The sequence below is a fragment of the Seriola aureovittata genome, chromosome 5, assembly GCF_021018895.1.
Source record: "Seriola aureovittata isolate HTS-2021-v1 ecotype China chromosome 5, ASM2101889v1, whole genome shotgun sequence".
Taxonomy (NCBI): domain Eukaryota; kingdom Metazoa; phylum Chordata; class Actinopteri; order Carangiformes; family Carangidae; genus Seriola; species Seriola aureovittata.
Genome location: NC_079368.1, coordinates 2,957,537 through 2,980,034, shown reverse-complemented (window position 1 = coordinate 2,980,034; position 22,498 = coordinate 2,957,537). Strand labels below are relative to the sequence as shown.

Sequence of the window (22,498 nt, the reverse complement as noted above, 5' to 3'; positions counted from 1 at the left end):
CTGAATTACTGAGCAGAATATATTAAACATAGACCACAAGTTTTCAGTATGTTTATGATTTATTTTGGTCAAATTTATTTTTATTCATTTTTATATTATATATTTTATTGTATATATTTAGATATTATATATTATTTATTTATCTCATTATTTTAGTTTTTCCGTTAAATTGTATTTAAAGTTCAAGAAAGTCCAGTGTTTAATAGACGTTTTTTTTTTTAAAGTTCAATATAGGCGTGGTGTTTCCAAAGTCGATGAGTAATCATGTTAAATAATCATGATCTCAATATTGATAAAAAACATCGTGATAATGATTTTTGCCATGATCGAGCAGCTCTAGACTGTAGCTATGGAAGTAGAAACTCCACCTTTACCTGTCGACCTCTACAGAGACTCTCCTTCCTCCTGAGAGCTGAAACATGTCTCACACACTCAGAGATGAACCCGTTCGTGTTAAACCACCAGAACTCACCTTCTGTTAGCAGCTGTAAGGTGTTCGTCTGTGTCGGTTTGATGTCCAGCTGAAGTTTCAGGTTCTCTGATGTTTCTCATGCCTCTGGAACAGAGAGAAGAGAACATAAAGTTTAGACAGTGATGTATTAAATCTAATCCTGTGGTCCATATGAATCCTCAGTGACTCACTGACCAATCAGAGCTCAGCATCACAGTCTAAGAGAAGAGCGACCTATAAAGACAGAGGAGGAGAAGGAGGAGGAGGAGGAGGAAGAGGGTTCATCACTCTCCAGTTGTCTTCTCTCCAGTGATGCAGAATAACAGGGAAATATGGTCAACACACACACACACACACACACACACACGCACACGCACACACACGCACACACACACAGTAAGTGAGCGCTGTAACCCAGATTTCCTCTGCATGGATTAGAGACAGAGTTGTTTTCTGAATCTTTCCCTTCAACACGTCAGAGTCACAAATATCAACAACTTCATCGTTTTTTCTTGATGGTCATCACTCTGACGTCAGCTGTTTACTCCAGACAATTATTTATTTCTTGTCTGAAGCTAAATTATAATTATAATACGACAAGAAATTATGTTGATGTAAATGTAAATTAAATAAAAAATTAAATAAAACACATATTATATCATAAATTGTCTCAGATTTTTTACAGGTTGCAATCATAACATTGAAATAATAATAATAGTAATAACTTTATTTATATAGCACCTTTTAAAAACATAGTTTACAAAGTGCTTTGACAATCAAGAGCAATGACAGTCAAAAGTAGGACACAAATAAGGCAGAGTTACAGAGGGAGGACAAACAATATGCTTCAATATAAACAAGGACAATTAGAGGGCGTAGATGCTGTATCGATAAAAACACACACACACACGCGTGCACTCATGCACACAAACAAATAAAAGGGCGATATGGAGACGATAAAAAGACAACATCACATAAAAGCAAGTCTACAAAATGAGTTTTAAGAAGTGATTTAAAAGAAGTTACTGATTCCGTCTTATCTGCTCGGGCAGGTCGTTCCAAAGTCGAGGGGCCCTGATGGCGAAAGCGTGGATAACATTGGGCTTTAAGCCTCGACTTGGAACGGCCAGAAAAGCCCAACATTTGTCCTGTAATTTTTCTGTAATATAATTCTGCAATATCACAACCTGCCCCTAGAAACTGCATCCTGTCCTTTACACTCATAACATTGTGCAGCTCCAGTGTTCACACCTGTAGTTCCCTCCTCCCACCTCTGTCTCATCAGCACCACTGTGCTGATTCAGCTCTGAGGCTGCAGAGGAATGTTACATGTTACAAACATTTAATATTTTCATTATTTGCATCAGCTGGCTGTTGTTGTGATGTTGTGACGATGACAGGGCTCCATCATGTGGTGACGCGTTTGGCAGCGGACACACACACAGAATGTTACTGTGCTTTTGCTCATCATTATGCTTCCTCTCCCTTCTCTGTCTCATCCTCAGCCCTCTGATGGCAGCGGGACTGCTGGTTGTCATGGAAACCGGCAGGTAATTGCTCTCCGTGGAAGGGCAAATGAGGAGGTGACCTCTCCAGGGGGGCAGCGGTGTTCTCCCACCACCATGACTGTCACTTCCTGCCCCTCACCAGCCTCCATGGAAGAGTCTGAAAGAATCTGTTTATGTTGCTGTTCTCTGTCACTGCTACTGTGAAGCGCCTGACAAGTCTTTGAGGTCATAGAGAAGAATTGCCCTGGGAGTTGCACACTTTTTGCACACAATTGTTTTTATTCTCCCACAAACACAACAGTTACACCTTCTTAAATTCTTCATCGCAGGTGCACAAATACTGTGTAGTCACTGACATAATATGCACATCTGCAAATCAGTATGTGAATTCATGCAATGAGAGTTGCACATCTGAAGAATATTTTCTCACAAATCAATTTTCTCTAGCATATTTTTTCAGCACCAAAAACTCTATCTCTGTAAAATGAGGAGCAAAAGTGATTTGTGTATCTGTGGAGCCGGGGGCCTGTTCTGTTCACAGATTGGAAAACTTTTGGCGAACTAGAGGAGTTCGTTTAGTCGCCTGACAGAGGAAACAAGACTAAGTCAAAACCGAGTATCTGTCTGGACCGCTTATGGTCAAATCATGGTTTTATTACTATTCTGTCCATGACTTCACATCATTTGATACAGGTGTATGAATGTGTTTCGCACCACATTCACTGCACCCGAAATACCTTCATAGGAATATTGCTTTGTAGTAGGAAAGTCATTTCTCTAATCTAATGAAACCAGCCAGTGAGGAAAAAAACACTCGCTAACCTGCACTGTAACTGATGCTACTTCGTTTTAAAGCTGTTTCTCTCTGTCAGTTCTTTTGTTAATATTAAGGTAAAAGTCTGAAGGTGTTCACGGCTTTAAAGACAATGATAGAAGAAGTTGTTTCCATGTTTAGTGTATGTCCTCTATAGTTACACCAGAGACTCACTTAGACTTACTGTAACAGTAGGACTGCAGGAGGACCGCAGTCACTAAGGCCCTGTTCACACGTGCTATTAACATCCGTCTCAGGTGATCCGATCGCAAGTGAACAGCTCTAAGTTCAGGTGTGAACGCAGCCGAGAGATCCGATCATTCAGGCTACATTCAAACTATTACGGTTTCGCCTCCTGTCCACACAACTCAAACACAGAGACATTTAGAAGACGGAGAAAAAACGGAGACCTTTGGAAACAATGACGTAGACACCCACAGTCGCTTCTTGATGTGGTGTTATCAGCCTCCACAACCAGTGGTGAATACAGCCCCTCCTTACTTTACCTTACCTTCGCTCTCTTTCTCTTTCTCACTGTCACACACACATTGACAACAAGGACAATTAGAGGGCGTAGATGCTGTATCGATAAAAACACACACACACACACACACACACGCGCGCGCACTCATGCACACAAACAAATAAAAGGGCGATATGGAGACGATAAAAAGACAACATCACATAAAAGCAAGTCTACAAAATGAGTTTTAAGAAGTGATTTAAAAGAAGTTACTGATTCCGTCTTATCTGCTCGGGCAGGTCGTTCCAAAGTCGAGGGGTCCTGATGGCGAAAGCGTGGATAACATTGGGCTTTAAGCCTCGACTTGGAACGGCCAGAAAAGCCCAACATTTGTCCTGTAATTTTTCTGTAATATAATTCTGCAATATCACAACCTGCCCCTAGAAACTGCATCCTGTCCTTTACACTCATAACATTGTGCAGCTCCAGTGTTCACACCTGTAGTTCCCTCCTCCCACCTCTGTCTCATCAGCACCACTGTGCTGATTCAGCTCTGAGGCTGCAGAGGAATGTTACATGTTACAAACATTTAATATTTTCATTATTTGCATCAGCTGGCTGTTGTTGTGATGTTGTGACGATGACAGGGCTCCATCATGTGGTGACGCGTTTGGCAGCGGACACACACACAGAATGTTACTGTGCTTTTGCTCATCATTATGCTTCCTCTCCCTTCTCTGTCTCATCCTCAGCCCTCTGATGGCAGCGGGACTGCTGGTTGTCATGGAAACCGGCAGGTAATTGCTCTCCGTGGAAGGGCAAATGAGGAGGTGACCTCTCCAGGGGGGCAGCGGTGTTCTCCCACCACCATGACTGTCACTTCCTGCCCCTCACCAGCCTCCATGGAAGAGTCTGAAAGAATCTGTTTATGTTGCTGTTCTCTGTCACTGCTACTGTGAAGCGCCTGACAAGTCTTTGAGGTCACAGAGAAGAATTGCCCTGGGAGTTGCACATTTTTTGCACACAATTGTTTTTATTCTCCAGCAAACACAACAGTTACACCTTCTTAAATTCTTCATCGCATGTGCACAAATACTGTGTAGTCACTGACATAATATGCACATCTGCAAATCAGTATGTGAATTCATGCAATGAGAGTTGCACATCTGAAGAATATTTTCTCACAAATCAATTTTCTCTTGGATATTTTTGCAGCACCAAAAACTCTATCTCTGTAAAATGAGGAGCAAAAGTGATTTGTGGAGCCGGGGGCCTGTTCTGTTCACAGATTGGAAAACTTTTGGCGAACTAGAGGAGTTCGTTTAGTCGCCTGACAGAGGAAACAAGACTAAGTCAAAACCGAGTATCTGTCTGGACCGCTTATGGTCAAATCATGGTTTTATTACTATTCTGTCCATGACTTCACATCATTTGATACAGGTGTATGAATGTGTTTCGCACCACATTCACTGCACCCGAAATACCTTCATAGGAATATTGCTTTGTAGTAGGAAAGTCATTTCTCTAATCTAATGAAACAAGCCAGTGAGGAAAAAAACACTCGCTAACCTGCACTGTAACTGATGCTACTTCGTTTTAAAGCTGTTTCTCTCTGTCAGTTCTTTTGTTAATATTAAGGTAAAAGTCTGAAGGTGTTCACAGCTTTAAAGACACTGATAGAAGAAGTTGTTTCCATGTTTAGTGTATGTCCTCTATAGTTACACCAGAGACTCACTTAGACTTACTGTAACAGTAGGACTGCAGGAGGACCGCAGTCACTAAGGCCCTGTTCACACGTGCTATTAACATCCGTCTCAGGTGATCCGATCGCAAGTGAACAGCTCTAAGTTCAGGTGTGAACGCAGCCAAGAGATCCGATCATTCAGGCTACATTCAAACTATTACGGTTTCGCCTCCTGTCCACACAACTCAAACACAGAGACATTTAGAAGACGGAGAAAAAACGGAGACCTTTGGAAACAATGACGTAGACACCCACAGTCGCTTCTTGATGTGGTGTTATCAGCCTCCACAACCAGTGGTGAATACAGCCCCTCCTTACTTTACCTTACCTTCGCTCTCTTTCTCTTTCTCACTGTCACACACACATTGACAACAGACCTGTCTGTCGGATTGGCTAAAAACAACAACGCATACGTTATTATTCGCACATGAAGCAGGAAGTGAGATCTGATCACAAGTTGTCACTGAGACACATCTTAAGGCAGTTCCCAGCAGTCCAGAGGATCCTCACAACATAAAGGATGGTGAACGGACGGCAGCTTTTCTAGTCTTATCGAGCACTCTTTACACACTGACCCATTCACATGCACATTCTAGTGGTCGACAATCGGGCCAATTAATGGCCTTTTTTCATAATCGGCATTGGGCGATTGAAATGCTCACGAGGCCGATTAAACAAAAAATGTATGCAGACACCATAGACAGAGACTCTGTTCCCAGAGAGAGAGAGTATTCAGTGAGACTGGGAGCATTTATGAGAAGGAAAGGCTCAGTGGGGAAAATGCTGTTTCCTGCATTACAACTTACAGCTCATAAACTGGGACTGCTGACTAACTTTGTTTAAATGCTGCTACTCTGCACAGTACTGATATTGCTCATTTATTTTTTTATTTATATAAGTTTACATTTTTTTGTTCTCTCCCAAGTGCACTCAAACTTTATTTTCCATTCATAAGTTTTACAAGTTTACCTGTGGACATTTAAGTTAACATCTTTTAATTTAAAATAAGTGCACTGCAGACAGAGTTCAGATCTATTTGCAGACAATGCAAACAACATTTATGTTCAGCAATTTTGTGTCTTATTTGTTATTGTTATTAAATTCTTGTATTTTATCAGATTCAACAGGAAAAAAAAGATATCGGCTCTGTTTATCAGCCACAGGCCGCCCTGCTCTCTAAATATTGGCATCGGCACGGGCCTTTGAAAAACCCATATCGGTCGATCATTCGCACATTCACACGCTGATGCTACACTGAGCGAGATTCAGGGGCCAGTATCTTGCCCAAGGTTAGCGATTAGACTGATTAGTGGACGGGAGACCCAGAGGTTCATGTTCAACCATATAAAGGAGGAACTATAAGACACTAGAGCACTGCCTACTTACAGTAACGTTACTGTATTTGTCTGAGTCACAGTCAGCTGAATCACAATCACAGCTGGCCAAACAGTTTTCCATATTTATGATCATCATTGTAAAGCTGCACAGTCACGGAAATGTGTCTTTTGTCTGGATTTATGAGACACAGCCTGAGTTCACACACACACACACACACACACACACACACACACACACACACACACACACACAGAGACCTGCCCTAGATTCAGTTCTGCCTCTCCTCTCCTGTTTCAACTAATCAGTTGATAAATAAGAAGGAACAGAAACGTCTTTATGTCCGTAGCTAATCCTACAAACTGTAATCACTGACTATGAAATCATTAACAAAAAGAAATATTATATCACAAGTAAAAATCCAACATTGTCAAAATACAGGCCTGATCATCACATCACCCGCACTGATGTTTCTCTACAGTCAATCCAGAGTAGAAACCTGGTAAATGGGCCGCAGTTATACAGCACTCTAGTCTCATTGACCACGTAAAGCATTTCACACCACAACATTCACAGTCTGATACACCAGGGCAGACTCAGGGCTCAGTATCTCGCCACTTTGACACACCGACTGGAGGAGCCGGGAATCGAACCACGACCTTCCGATCAACGACCTGCGGGACATCGACTGCCTGCTGAGCTTGCAGTGTTTATGCTAAGAAAGAAAATGGATGTGTAACTTAGAGGTTTTCATCCTACAAGTGTCACATCACAAAAAAAACAACTCCGACAAAGCTATACACAGATTCACCTAAAAATCAAAGTGTGTTTCACTGACCTCGTCTAATCAGCTCGCATCAAAACACAGCAGAAAACCACTGTCTATCCTGGGAGTGTTTCAGCCTCGTCACGGCTGACACTCACTGTGCTGTTAGAGGTGCAGTCTTTGCCTCAGGCTGCTCAAGGAGGCAGAAATGTACATCACAGAGTGGCTGCAGCCTGGAACCATTTCCTCATGTTCTTTATTTAATCTGAGTGTGTTTGTACTGTGGAGGCCTCTCACCGCTCCTGTTCCACCAGGACCTCCGCTTATTTCACCCTCTGTGGTCCTAGCAGGCGGCCGACTGCAGGCTGCCTCTGTCCACCGAGATGAAGCTGAGGCTGGTGGACAGAGGTGGAGCTGTCAAACAAAGAACCCACAAACTGCAGCAAACTGCAGCACTGACCATCTCTGAGGGGGAATGACTGACTTTTTAAATCTACCCTCATTGTTTCTTAGTCAGGGAAGATGCTTCCTGTTGTTTTTAGAAATAATAAGACAGGATTGGACAGATGTAGTTAATGAAGTTAGTCGAGTTCGGCCGAGTTAAATTAATTGAATCTTGGTTTGTTTGTCTGTTAGGTTGGATGCCTATTTGTGTAAATATACATTTCTTGTCTTTTCTTTTTTTCTGTCTTGAAATTTATCTAACTTACTGAATTGAGTCCAAACATATTAATGCAACCAAGGTTAAAATAAATCTATTTTTCAGATTGTAAAATAGTTTGGGGAAATTCTATTGAATACATTTCGTTTTAAACAATAAAAAAGGAAAAGGATGTTGAGAAAGGAAGAATTCTTGGCTATGCTGCTCGTTTGCTGCTGATAAAGTCTATTCAGACAGCAGATCAGGGATCAGTTTCACAGAGATATGTCAGACTGGTCTGTAGTGTTGGTCGTCTTCATTTTGCTCACAGATTAATCTAATACAAGTACAACTGTTTCACAGAAATAAAGACTAACTCATTTTAAGACATTAGATACCTTACCCCCAGGCTAATTCAGTCCTAAGACCAAGGTTACCATGGTAACAATCAGTGACACCTGCACTGAGCAGTGGCTCATAATTTGTGGTCTGCTAACATTGTTACAGAGAGAGCAAAGAGAAGGGAATTAATTTTCTGGAGACTACAGCCATCTTTTTCCAAATCAGATTTTTCTCTTTATTGTTTCACTCCTCAAGTCAAGTCTTTGTAACTGTTGAATTCTTCCAGTAGACAAACATTTTCTGCTGGAGTAAACGGAGCTGAGGGGTTGAATCTGGTTCCTCATTCGGCCATTTTCTTTATTTTGAAAAATGTCTTATTCAATCCAGAATTGATTGTACCACAGTCTGGTTTAAGAAAGTCAAGAACTAAACTGCTTTGTTAAACAGATGAATTCAGACGTCTATCTGAAGTTTGACTCTTACACACAGTAAGAGTCTGTCTTTGTGAAACCAGCCCTGAACACCTTTAACATGCCAACACGGTAAATTCGTTTTTACCTTGCTGTGTGTTGCCTTGGATACACATTCCTGTCAATCTACAGCAGGGCTCAGCCACCATTGAATCACCCTGTTAAAGGAACTCAGGGGCTGGTAGACTTTGACTGTGATGTAGACCATAACAGTCGGACTTCGAATAGATTTAACTTCTAGAAATTACAGGAGAGAGAGAGAAACCCTGCCCAAGTATGGAAGCCCATAGGGCGCTATATTCAAATTATAATGTAAACTTGAAAATGAAAATGTAATTCCACATATGTTTGTGTTATTTGAGTTAAAATGAAAATGCAATAGATGTTTTGTATAGTGCATTTGAATACTGTCCACTGTAGAGCAGGTGAAGACGTGAATGAAATGTCAAATGTTGTTTTCATTTTTATTTTCAAATTGTAAGAAAATTGCATTTTCATTTTGACCTGAATATTATTTGCAAATGTGGAAAATTAAATGGTTTACATTGCATTTTAGTTTTCATTAAAATAACATTTGAATATTGTACACTGTGCAGCAGAGCATGACTTTGAAAATTAATGTCAAACTGCTTTTCCATTTTCATTTTAATAAGTACCTACAATGCTCATAAGCATGTGAAAATGAAAATGCAAATTGGTTTATCGCATTTTCATTTTTACTCAATTAACACAAACATATGTGGAAAATTACATTACTACTGTGGAACATTTTCATTTTCAAATTTACATTATCATTTGGAGGTAGTCTCTATAGTGTTCCATATCAAAGCCCAGCCCTCAGGAACAGAGCTGGGCTGTTAAGTGTAATGTGGAGCCTAGTGGCTGCAATCGGTATTACAACCTCCTGCACTCATGCATCATGTGACACACACATGGCCTGAGAAGCATTTTTTTTTTCCTACACACAATCACTGGAGGAGAGCGGCTGTAAAACAGTGAAGACATCTTTCTAGAAAGAGCAGCAGAGCTGTGTAATTACATTATTTTATCCCATCACTGTGAGCAGGCAGCCAACAGGAAGTCAGCTCGCCCTCGCATCCCATCTACTGGCCCAGCTGGAGAGGAGCGCTGGTGAGCATGCTGTATGGGCCCAGTGTTCAGCTGTGTGAGAAAGACTCACAGGAGCAAGCAGCACGAGTCCAGCATGGCTAGTGATGGCAATACAGACAACACAGGTACTGATGCTGCTGAAGCCACAACTTAAACTGTCTGTCATGAAGCTGATTACAGATGTAATTCAGCTCTCTGTTCATTTTATTATCATACAGACAATGACAAAGAGGAGGAAAGGTTTACTGCTGATGAACTGGAAGGTTTATTCAGCCTGGTTTAATGCAGGCTAAATCATTTTGATCACTCTCTGCATATTAATAAAATGTACATGGAGCCGAATTACATTTGTAAACTGATCTGTTTTTAGTTGTTCTGCTTCATGACTCATTGTCTGAAGTCATAATTTATAACTTCTACACATCAAAATGTCACAACTAGATCTATGTTCTATATGTTGTTGTGTTCTTACATTTTCCTAAATGTTTAAATCAATTCTCAAACCAGAGAAATCTGTGATTTTAATCATGGAAACAGTACGTGTCTTTTGGTCTCCTGTCAATGACATCATATCCTCTATGATCATGTGTCAGTGTTGTGTTTGTCTGACAGACAGCTCAGCTCCCAGCCGCTGGAGACGTCCTGTCCTGTGTCCGCTGATGAGCATCGGTGAATCTCTGATTTTTAAGCAAAACTGCTTTCTGGGTGTTTCTACTGGTTCTCATCCCCTGGTGTGTTTGTTATGGAGAGGAGGACACCTCTGTGGATAATTCAGCTGCTGGTAAAAACCTGCTGAACATCTGGTTCATTAGTTATCAGAGAAACAATCAGGACAAAGGTTAGCATCAATCTCAGCTCCAACTCTTCCCTGAGTCTCTGTCCTCCGTACAGCGTCGCTCAAACACTGACTCTAAATGTCAAACTGCTTCATTCAGTGTAACAGTTAGAATCTGTTTGATTTCCTGAACCACTGACACTGAAGGAAACTGAGGCGGGAGGAGCTGAGACCCAGAGAGGCATACTGTGCATTTAATTGTCTGATTAAGTTTGTTGTTCGAATGTTTCCTGGTTGTTCCTTCTTTACTTTGGCCTCTCAGGTTTTACAGATTACACGCTTTGTGTCTTTTGTGTCCTTCCACGCTGACGGCATGTTGTGTGTGTGTCTGTGCTGTGTGAGCGACGTGAACCACTCTGTGGCTGATGGGTGTAAAGAGAGGCTAACCTTTACCCAGAGTTCTGTTTGTCTGATAAACGACTGTGCACAAACACGTTCTTATATATATGGCGAGTTGTTTGGATTCAGTGTTTGAACAGTTGTGGTGTTTGCTTACCTGCACAGGTAAGAAGCAGAGATGAGCAGGCACAGCTTCATCACACAGCAAACACCAAAGCTCCTCGACTGACCCTATCCTTCATTCTGACACAGTGTGAGGTAGACTGTGATGTGATGGGGCAGCAGCTCCTGGAGCCCTGGGCCTTTCACTGCTCTTCATCACCATCATCATTCATCCATCACCTCACATTTGGGAGCAGGAGCAGCGGCTCAGGTTGTGTCACAGTTTGTGTGTGTGTTCTCCGTTTGTCTTGAGTGTGTGTCACTGGTTCATCACGGCATGAAGACTTCATACTGGAAGGAATGAACTAATGAACAGCCTGCTTATTTCTCCCCGGACAAAATCCTGAACATGTTAATGTTGACTTAATGCTGCGTTCATGTCACATGGGACAGAAGGAAACCACAGAAAAGGTTCCCATAGATAGGTTGAGATCTGTTCCTGTTTATTTCCCTGTCTATTAAACACACAGTCTGTAACTTCTGCCTCTAAGGGTCTTTCAATCAAAACAATAACAAAAGACGGCGTTGGGTGACATCATGAAATAGCATGGGATCATGGGAGTTGTTGTCTTCACCCCCATTGCTGTAAGCTTCTCCTGGTTTGGATTCCTTCAGTGTCAGTGGTTCAGGAAATCAAACAGATTCTAACTGTTGAAAACACTGAATGAAGCAGTTTGACATTTAAAGACAGTGTTTAAGCGACGCTGTACGGAGGACAGAGACTCAGGGAAGAGTCGGAGCTGAGATTGATGCTAACCTTTGTTCTGATTGTTTCTCTGATAACTAATGAAGCAGACGTTCATTCATTCATCAACATTTGCTTCTCCCCTCCTCTCTGTGCTCACATATACAGTATTTTAATACAGCTGAACTCACGATAAAGCTGTTCTCATTGACATGTCAGAACAGTGACTGAAACATAGTGACTGAATACTGAGAATATCTTTTTTTTTTTCTATTCATTTTTTTCTCTCAGTCATCTGCTGTGCAAACACCTCTCTGCGTCCCATTGGACAAAGTAGGCACAGAGACAGGTGCCTCTTGCCCGCGGTGCAGAGCTGGCAACTCTCTGGAATGTAGCCTGAGGGTTTGTCCAAAAAGTCACTAGATTTGTGGCTAAGAATAAAAAAAAGTCACTGAAGGGTTCTGAAAAGTAGCTAAATTAGCAACACTGGAGGAGACGTTCAACTAATGTCAAGCTTAAGAAATGGTACGGTCCACTTTAGGGGTGTCAGGGTATAGTCACCATCACGAGGCTCAGAACTGAAAAGGCATATGTGACCGAGGACGAGGCCTTCAACCCTGACTCAGTTCCACCAGATCTGTGAGTAGGAAAGGACCAAGATTCATTCACAAAGTGTCTGTAAACTTCTGACACACTGGGAATGTGATGAAAGAAATAAAAGCTGAAATAAATCATTCAGACATTTCATGTTCTTACAGTTTCGATTGCATAAACACTAAAATCAAAAGTATTACACAATTATCAAAACCTTACACTCAAGGAGCAAAACATCGGCCCAGATTTGCACCACTATAAGCACAATGTCAGCCTCACACTTTTTGCAAAACAATACACACAGTGATTTCCAAAACACTAAACACACTTGTATACATTAGACACAGAAGTATATCATGATGTCACTTCCTTGCAATTCCAAAGCACTGACTGTCAAATTACCACATCTATGAGCCAGTTGGTTAAACACAGCCATCAGGTGCGCAAACACGTTTGCTTAATTGTAGACACGACAATCAGGTTAAAGCACTATAAAAATGTCTTCAACCAAAATGGAAGGAGTCAGAAGAAGAGTGAGGGTGAGATGGGGAATCCACGGCAGAGGAGAAGGAGGTAGAGGAAGAGGAAGAGGCGGAGGTGGAGGTAGAGGAAGAGGTGGAGGTAGAGGAAGAGGAAGAGGCGGAGGTGGAGGTAGAGGAAGACCTGAAGCAGGAGGAGAACGTGCTCAAAGAAGAAGAGGACCAAATTTATCAAATGAAATTCGTCATGCCAATATGGGCCCTTACAACAAACCTCACATTCTCACATTTCTGGACTGATTGCACAACATCATCACAGCAGTAAACCAAATGCACCAGATGCAACACATTGTCATCTGGGACAATGTGTCATCCCACCGCTCTGCTCTGGTCCAGAACTGGTTTCAACACCATCCACAGTTTACATTACTCTACCTTCCTCCATACTCTCCGTTTCTAAACCCAATGGAAGAGTTTTTCTCTGCATGGCGGTGGAGGGTTTACGATCTCCGGCCCCAGGCTCAGGTACCCCTCATTCAGACCATGGAGGAGGCCTGTGACCAAGTCGACGCCGCAGCTGTGCAAGGATGGATTCGACATTCAAAACGGTTCTTCCCACGTTGTCTTGCCAATGAGGATATCGCCTGTGATGTTGATGAAATTCTCTGGCCAGATCCAGCTAGGTGAAGAGATAATGTCTAGTATTTTCTGTACTGTATTGTACTGTCAGATGTTTTTTTTTTTTTTTTTTTACTGTAATTGTAACCTGTACTGGATACAGCATTATATGTTTGTCTGATACTTGCTGAGCTGACAGTGTCATGCACACGACTGTAGTAGCATGAAAACTGGGACATATTTTGTTGTGATTCTCCATGTTGACTGATTTGTCTGTATGGAGAGAAATACATGATAGTTTCATCAGTCTGCAGCATTGGTCTTGTGAAGTGTTTGGTGAATTTATTGTATATTTGCCCTTTCCCTGTACTTCACTTACAGTGCCCTAATCACTGAGAAGTATAATTGCTAAAAGCACAGCAGTGTGTAAATGGTTCAAACAGAATTAAGTCATATGAAACGTGTGTGTTTCATATGGTAACAAAATATGTTTTTTATAAATTAGTGTTTAGTTTTTACAAGACAGTTTCATTTTGCAAAGGATCTGAAGTGTTCTGCTAATTGTATGTAGTGTTTTGAAAAACCGGGCCCTGTTTTCCAAATCGTGCTTAAGCAATCGAAAAAAACTGTAAAACGAAGCAGTAATCCTAACCTACATGAGACAGGTGATATTTAGTTGGATTAAATGTAAGGAATTGTGCGAAACTGAGTTTTAAAAAAACTGACTTCATCTGCACCAAAACACAGAATGTGACAATATCTCAACAGATTTCCTGCCTCAGTTGTTTGTCACAGAAAGTGGTGTAACACCTGCACAGGGCTGTTTGTGCTGGTGTGGCGTCCACACCCTTTAAATTCATAACACCTGCTGACACACAATCACTGACTAGTTATACTAACAGCAGGACAATCAGTAGACTGGTAAACACACAGTGAGTGTAGGCTCGGCATCAATCCACCATCAGTCTTTGTCACACCTGACGTTTTCCAGAGGAGGAAACATCATCAGCAGCTGTTTTTTTATATTATTTTAATTATTTCATGATCATCACATTAATGTCAGTGACTTTCCTGCATCAACATCACGAGCTTTAAGTTAAACTTTAAGGTAAAAATGATAAATTTGATGTTAACTACCTCTAACTTTCTTAGGAACAATGAAATCTGATGATGTCATTTCAGTGTGAGAGTGAGACAACGTGATCAACACCAGGGTCGCTGAGTGTGATCCATCATGTCATTATTTACACCTGAGCTTTTCCTGCTGTGTCATGTCTGTGTGAAAAGGTCCATCAGTGCTGAGCAACAGTAACCACACTGAGACTGGATTTAGTACTTAGCTGTTTCCACAACCACAGAACAGACAGAGAGAGAGAGAGCAACAAACATAGTGTGTGTAATTCACACGTCCTTTGTTCTCCTCTGAGAACACATCATGATTGGTCCGAGTCTGGCTTTAATTCAGCAGAATATCATTAGTAGAGCTGAACAATTAATGGAAATATTATCAGCCAAGTGTAATATCCAAATCACAGGAGCTGTAATTTTTTTGATGAAGGTAAAATGTGTCACAACAACAGACCATAATGAAGCGCTGTGGTGCTACAGAGACGCCCCGGCCTCATAGATCATATTCTCCAGATGTAAAGGAACGTGGTTGTTTGGTACAAGACCCAACAAAAATCACATCATCATCATTTTATTTTTTTTTCCTGTGAAAATCAAATGATTTGTTTTGGATCTCGTTCAGCCCTGCTCATCAGGAACCGTCCACACAACCAATCAGCTGTCTTCTTTTTAAACATAAAGCAGTGAGATCAGTGATGCATCATGGGCAGAGACGGTCAAACCGAGGCAGACAGCAGCTGCTGCACAACAACACATCAGCTCCTCTGCTAACAAACATGAACACTTCCTGCAGCTCAGCTTGATGAAAACTGTGTCTCCGTTCACACACTTCCATTAGTGCACTCACATGTGTACACAGCATCACCGGCGTGCTGTGTGAATTTCAATAGGGTAGTGTTGTCTCAAATCAAACACTGTTGTTGGGCACCAGACGGAAATAATCACAACATCTTAAAGTGACTGTTGGCCATCAAAATGTTGCTGTTTTGGTCATGTGACTTAAAACTAAATATTTTACTGTTCCTGTGTGGCCCCGTTTCATGTGACGTGGAAAATCACACCACAATGGACGCTGACGACGATGTTCTCCTTCAGCCAGAATGTGTCGGCCCCTCCGGGTCTGGGTATCATCGGATAAAACATACTTCATTTGTAATTCAAAAACAACCAAAAAAAAAAACCATAAGTCTGATATTTGTTTTAAAACCAAAATGGAAAAAAAAAATTCAGTCAGAATCAAAAAACGAAAAACCAATCAAAATGGTCTGTTTTTGGTTTTTGGCAATTCCTTTTTCATTTCTTTATACCAGTAGAAGTAGTAAAGTAGTAGTAGTATATAGCATTTATTTATTTATGGCTTTTTTTGGACTTTTCTTTATAGTTCACTTATGCCTTTTTTTTTTGATTTTTGAATTACAAATGATTTTTTCCAACAATACCCAGACCGCTCCCCTTCTACTATAAGCCAAGATGGCTTCCGGTGAAGGTCCAGCACTTCACACTCATCTTTTTAACTTTAGCCAGGTTTCCATTTCAGTTTTGCACAAAATAGAAAAAAAATTTCAGAAGTCAACAAAACACAATTTTGAAGCTGTGTTTCCATTGAGCGCTGTTATTTGAATAGAACTGGGTTTTCTCCTCTCATGATATCATTCCAATTAAACATGGTAACAGATTTCCAGCAGTGAGAACTGGCTCCCTGGGGCCTGATAGAGCAGGAGCCATGACTTGAGTGTGAAAAAGGTGTTTCTATTTTGCTTTTGTGAAATGTTGTTTTGTGGAATAGTCTGAAAAACCACCTCATGTAATTTCACGTGTTTCCATTACTTGTTTTTAAATTTGTTTTTTTCTGTAACTTTTGCCTCTAGGCGTCTCTCAATCAAAACACTAATAAAAGACGGCATTGGGTAATGTAATGAAATAGCATGGGATCATGGGAGTTGTTGTCTTCACCACCATTACCATAAGCTCCTCACAGTTTCATGGATTCGTTCAGTGTCAGTGGTTCAGGAAATCAAATAGATTCTAACTGTCAAAAACACTGAATGAAGCAGTTTGACATTTAAAGTCAGTGTTTGAGCGATGCTGTACGGAGGACAGAGACTCAGGGAAGAGATGGAGCTGAGATTGATGCTAACCTTTGTTCTGATTGTTTCTCTGATAACTTATGAACCAGACGTTCAGCAGGTTTTTACCAGCAGCCGAATTATCCACAGAGGTGTCCTCCTCGCCATAACAAACACACCAGGGGATTAAAACCAGTAGAAACACCCAGAAAGCAGTTTCACTTAAAAATCAGAAGATTCAGAGACGCTCTTCAGTGGACATGCAGGACAGGACGTCTCCAGCAGCTGGGAGCTGAGCTGTCTAACATTTCCTCAGCTATTTTCTCTGATAACTTCAGATCCAGACATCCGATGACTAAAATCCTTCTTCTGGTTAAAATATAGAGTTGACAGCCACCAAGGTGTTTAAAGTGTATCTGGCTTAAAAGCAGATAAAAGTCAATTATTAGCTATTATTATTATTAGCTTCTGTCAGACGTGATTATAGAGGATACCAAAATGACAATGAGGAAACCAAATGACACAGAGCGATACCATGATTAAAATCACCTACTTCTCTGGTTTGAGAATTGCTGGAAACGTTTTGGATAACATAAGAACACAATTCAACAACATATAGAAAATAGGTCTAGTTGTTTTTAGACATTCTAATTAGGAAAAGTTACATATTATAACTTCAATTTCGCAGTTTCAAATTGTGCATTAAGCAAGTTAATGGAAACTGTTATGGGTGAACCATGCATGTTGCCGTCAGTGTGAACTCAGTTACGCTCTTAAATGAAAAGTGTGAGTGTGGACATAATTGAGACACACTGATCAGCTGCAGCACAGTAAACAGTCGGTACCATGACTTACAGTTTCAACAGATTTATATTTCCTTCCCAGCCTGCCTGCTGCTGTCAATCAAACACAGACACACCCCTCTACCTGCTGACACAAACAGGAGCATCTCTAATATTTCCACACACACCCTGTTTAACAATACATTAAAAAACACACTTAGGCTACATGTGATGACTGTAAGAACGATTGCAGGAATATTCAGTACGTTGGCTCAATCTCTTTTATTTTCCAGTGTGGTTTCATCAGGACGTGATGAACCACGTCTCTGGATGGAGGTGCTGCAGCCCGGACAGACTGCATAACCACAAACTAACCTGCAGCATCTCTGTCAACAACAACCAGGCCACACACACTCACACAACATGTGTCTGCGTTTAGTTTCTGCATCACATGAACCGATGTACTCGATCTGGACAGAGACAGCACCCAGGAAGCATCAATACTCAACCAGGCCGGAGTGTGGACTGGATTGTGGTCAGCTTTGCCGGGACTCTGCACCTGCCAAAACAGGGCCTCTGTGGGCCGTTTCATTCATGTCAGGTCGGGGGGCGGTCGCGCTTCAGCCCGGCACAAAGCCTCGTACATAGAGCCAGCTCTGCGTGTCTGTCCCTCTGGATCCCGGTATTGCATTTTCTCTGAAGCGCGCCGTTATCTGTCCCTGTAGCCACTCCTCAAACCGTCAACACACCGAGCGGCGACAACACACCGTCCCCGCAGCCCAGCAACGACACGCCGCCCTCCGAGCTGTGGGTGTCGGCCGATACTGAGCCGCATCTGAGCCGAACCACAAGCGGACTCACCTGCTTTCAGCGGGGATGTAGCTGCAGGCTGGAGGTCTGCTCCGCCGCCGACACACAGTCCTCCATCTTCCCTGTAGTCGCTGCCGTCTGCCTCTCTCTCTCTCTCTCTCTGTGTGTGTGTGTGTGTGTGTGTGTTTGCCTGCCTCCCAGCCCCTCCCTCTCCCACCGCCACCGTCACATCATCATAAGACACAGAAAATAGCCTGACCAGTTTGACTGTTTATTTAATGTCTGTCAAGGCGAAACATGGAAGAAGAAGAAGAAAAAACAAAAAAAGACATTGTTTATGTGTGAAACAAAGGAACAACTATGAAATATTTATAAAGAATATTGGTGTTTATTTTGTAAAAACTTTTCAGGACTGTTCACGTCAGGAATTTAATTCTGGTTGACATTACTAAAACACATTTTAAAGACCCCTCTGATAAACATCAAGTGTTTAAAGGTTCTGTAAATGATTATTATTGCTACTAGATGTGGCAGCATCTCAGACCAAAACAAAGCTTCTTTGTCCACGCTTTCCCCCTCCCCCCCCCTTCATGTTCTCAGTCAGCAAGGTGTTAATGAAGCTCAGAGAAATCTTCCACTAAACACACAACATAGAAGCTCAACTGAATAAAGTAACTTTGTGTACATGAGAGAAAACAAAAACAATCCAGCCGCAACCATTAGCTCATGCTAGCAATCACTGTGATATGCTCCATAGCAATGCTAACAGTTAGCCAGCTAGCGATAGCGATTTGCTGAACACATTCACAATATGGGTAACAAGAAGTTAGATAACGTTACCTACTGTAGCCGTCACTAACGAAAACAGACATTTAACATTATGAACCATCAAGATACTGACACATGGAGTAGAAGAAAAAACAGCTCTGAGTCAGTTCCAAGTTGTGTTGGCTCGCTCGCCAACTACACTGACTGTCTTTAACAGTTGGTTGTGTGTTCAAATTCCTCCGAATGCTGCAGTCTGGTTACCAGCTGTGGATATAGTACACAGCTCTTACCTGGTTTTCTTGCTTAGCAAAGAAAGAAAAAAGAAAAGAAAGAGGTAAGCCAGCTGGTAGCAGGTTCATATTGCCTGAACGGCTAGATATTGTTTGTCTGGTTGATAAATTTGCTGGACATTCCGATCACTTGGATTACCTAGCTGCAAGTGCTTTCCAGGCAGGCTAGCAGCAGGCTACGATTAAGCTGCCGGGCTAGCTAATTGTTTGTCTGGTGGGATAAAGTCATACAGGTAAGGCTGCTATTAAGTTCCAATCGCGACTGCACCCAGCCACAGCTCTCACTTGGTTTGCCAGGCTGTGACCCCAATCCACGGCCTGCTAGCTTGTTGGTTCTGGGTTTCGGGCTAAGAGGTTTGCTAGAGGTTCTGAGTCATGTCCTGTGTTTTGGTCACGTTTTTCCTTCAGATCTCAGGTGGTTTCCTGGGATTCAGGTGAGGATGGGGATGATGCAACAACAACTGCATGTCAACTAGGGCGTCCAACTCTCAATTTCAGGCCTTTGAAGGTGCATTTAACCCTAGGTAGGATCATTCACCTGGCGGGTCTCGCCAGGGAGCTGAGCCTGCAAGCGTAGAAGCTAAGGATGGGTTCGAGACTTCCCTCAGGAGTTCTGGGAGCGCTGAGCTGAGAGAAGGATCCTGCCCATTGCGAGCAACGCTTCACGCAGCCCTTGCCAAGACTGGACTGGATGATGCACTGACTACACATTTGGTTGGAAAACCTATTCTTTCAATGGACTCCGGTTTCCATCCCTTTTGAGGTCCCACCTTCACCCACCTTTTTGGAGGAGCTGAAGTGTTGCTGGACAGATCCAAAGGTATTTTCCCACCAGAGAGGAGAGAGAGAAAAGAGGAGAGACGTAGTTGATGTCTGATGAGTCAGTCGGACTGAAATGTTTAAAAATTATAAATCATATGTATAATCATGGGAAATATTCAACAGTGTGTGGATCATTGTTCTAATTAAAGACATCAGGAGTTTAGTTTTTTGATGAAGAAGAATAAGAGCATCAGTACAGTCAGGAATCCTGTCGGATTTAATTGAAAATGAATCTATAAAAGTTATGACATGTTTATTTAGTGTGATAAACTCTCCATGCAAGCTCTGTCATAAAACAGAGAGTGGACACACGCAAGACCTGGAACAACAAAATGATTCGAACAATACGAATTTATATAAATGTCTACTGTTCGTTATATTGAACACTTTATTGTAAACGTCCCTGTCAGGATCCTGAGGGAATGATGACTCAGTTTTTCCAGGTATCTGATTGGTCAGTAGTTTGGCTATTGACAGGTTTTGATCTGATCCTGGAAGTTAAACTGCGTCGGAGCAGGTTAGGAGTTCAGCGTAAGTTACCATGGTGATTTACCTCAGTAACAAGTGAACCACTGTCATAGGAATGAAAACACAGGGTTAAAACCTGAACTTACCTCAATAAACTCAAATCCTGCTTTGTAGTACAGACCTCTGTAGTCTTTAGAAGCTTGTAGGACTCTCAATCTCAGTAAAGCCAGACCAGTATTGGCTCCACAGTCGGACTGGGAAAGAAATTCAGCCATGGACTGATTCAGTGGGACCGGCAGCATGAATGACTGATGGAGCCGATCCAAAGACTATATGGATGTTGTGACGGTCCATCAGCTGACCAGGATTTGAGCCAGTAGTCACAATGTCTTGATGGTCACTTTCACCTGAATGCTGCATACAGCACTGTGACATCTCACCTGTGGGCGGAGCCTGTGTGTTTATAAACGTGGGGAGAACCAACGGTTTAACAGGAGGGGACTCACATGCACTAACATGCCTCCACTGACAGAATGGCTACCAAAGAAAAGCTCAGACAAACTAATGTTACAACACACACAGAGAGGGTTTGGCTTTGTTCTCTGTTAAGGATGTCATTACTCCACTATATCGCTAAATAGAAAATAGATGTTTGCTGCTTTATTAATGTGTAAAATCTTGTTACAGAACATTTTACATTTAACTATATAATACAAGAGATACAGTATCAGTATCATTTTCTCCTTGAATTGCAGTGAATCAGTGACAGTCTCATAAAAACAGATTCAAACAGCCAGGGTTTCATACGTCACAAGCCTAAGGAACCAATCCTGTCAACTTGTGGGGACAGGGGGCGGGGCTAAATAAACCTGAAACCTTGTCAGTACAGAGAGAGAGAGTTTATATTAGCACAACCACTAACACTGTGTCAGTCACTGCCAGTTACAAGCTAACAAACAACACAAACAAATAAAAGATGCTAACTGCGCTAACCGTTCTGATACGTCTGCTAGGTTCTGGTTCTGGTCTCAACAAACTCTTCATCTGAGTCTGGGTCTGACTGGGGCTCAAACATGTGGCTGAGTCTGATGTTTCCTCCTCTAACCATCTTGATACTCTTTGCTCTTTTACCTGTCAACCTGGAGCAACAAGGCGGTGGGTGGGGCACAAGGCCTGATACAGATTTCTCAATGAGGAAAATACAGTTTTAATGTGGAAAACCATGTTAAAAAATATAGAGTATAACAACACTGTGACTTTTAACTACATGTATTACCCCGCTTTACAGCCGTTCTATTAAAGGTTAATTAGCGTTACAACAGTCATTGTAATGAATGGAAATTATTAGAACCTGTTATTGTATTTGCTCAACGTGAATGAACATGTCAGAGAGTGACATATGCGGAGGCGTAGTTGTGTTTTTTTGTTTTGTTTGTTTTATTCAAAAACATATAAAGATAAAAACAAATAAGGCATTTATCTTTTTCACAGAAAAGAATAAGAACTAACAGCGGTTGAGCATAAGCACATTACAGAAATAAACAAACAAAAAGTACTTCATATAAAAAGAAAGAAAAATAGAAAAGGGGCTTATTTCAAATTATCTTAAATAAATCAGGTAACGAAATTAATTTAAGGGCTTTATCATCTTTTATAAGCTTCAGAGACTTGCTTAGTATTTCAAATTCGTTCAGCTAATGATTTATACATGGTTTGGTTTTAAAATACCCGCATTTGTGTATAAATAATTTACCTAATAACAGTAAAATATTCAGCAGAAAATCCATATTACCATTTTCACCAAGGCGTAGTTGTGTTGTGGTGCTGCAGGAAAGCGTTACACGGATGAAGAACTCACGTTTTAGCTCATTCTGTTGTTATTATATTTTATGCCAGTAAGACAAACATCTACAGACATTACAGTCGTTATATATCTATTGTCACAAATTAAGCAAGGATGAATATATTTCCAGAAATAACATTTGAATTAAATGATGTCTGGTCGCCTG

General features: G+C 41.5%; 1 protein-coding gene across 1 annotated transcript in view; it reads right to left on the bottom strand.

The window, feature by feature from the left end:
• Nucleotides 1-18,895, bottom strand: part of apba1a (amyloid beta (A4) precursor protein-binding, family A, member 1a) — a 50,084-nt gene extending 31,189 nt beyond the window's left edge. The window contains exons 1-2 of the mRNA XM_056377469.1: nucleotides 18,193-18,895; nucleotides 473-556 (exon numbers count right to left, since the gene is read on the bottom strand). The gene's annotated coding sequence lies outside the window, so the exon portion shown is untranslated. The remainder of the gene's footprint in view (nucleotides 1-472; nucleotides 557-18,192) is intronic.
• Between the last annotated feature and the right edge of the window lie 3,603 nt (nucleotides 18,896-22,498).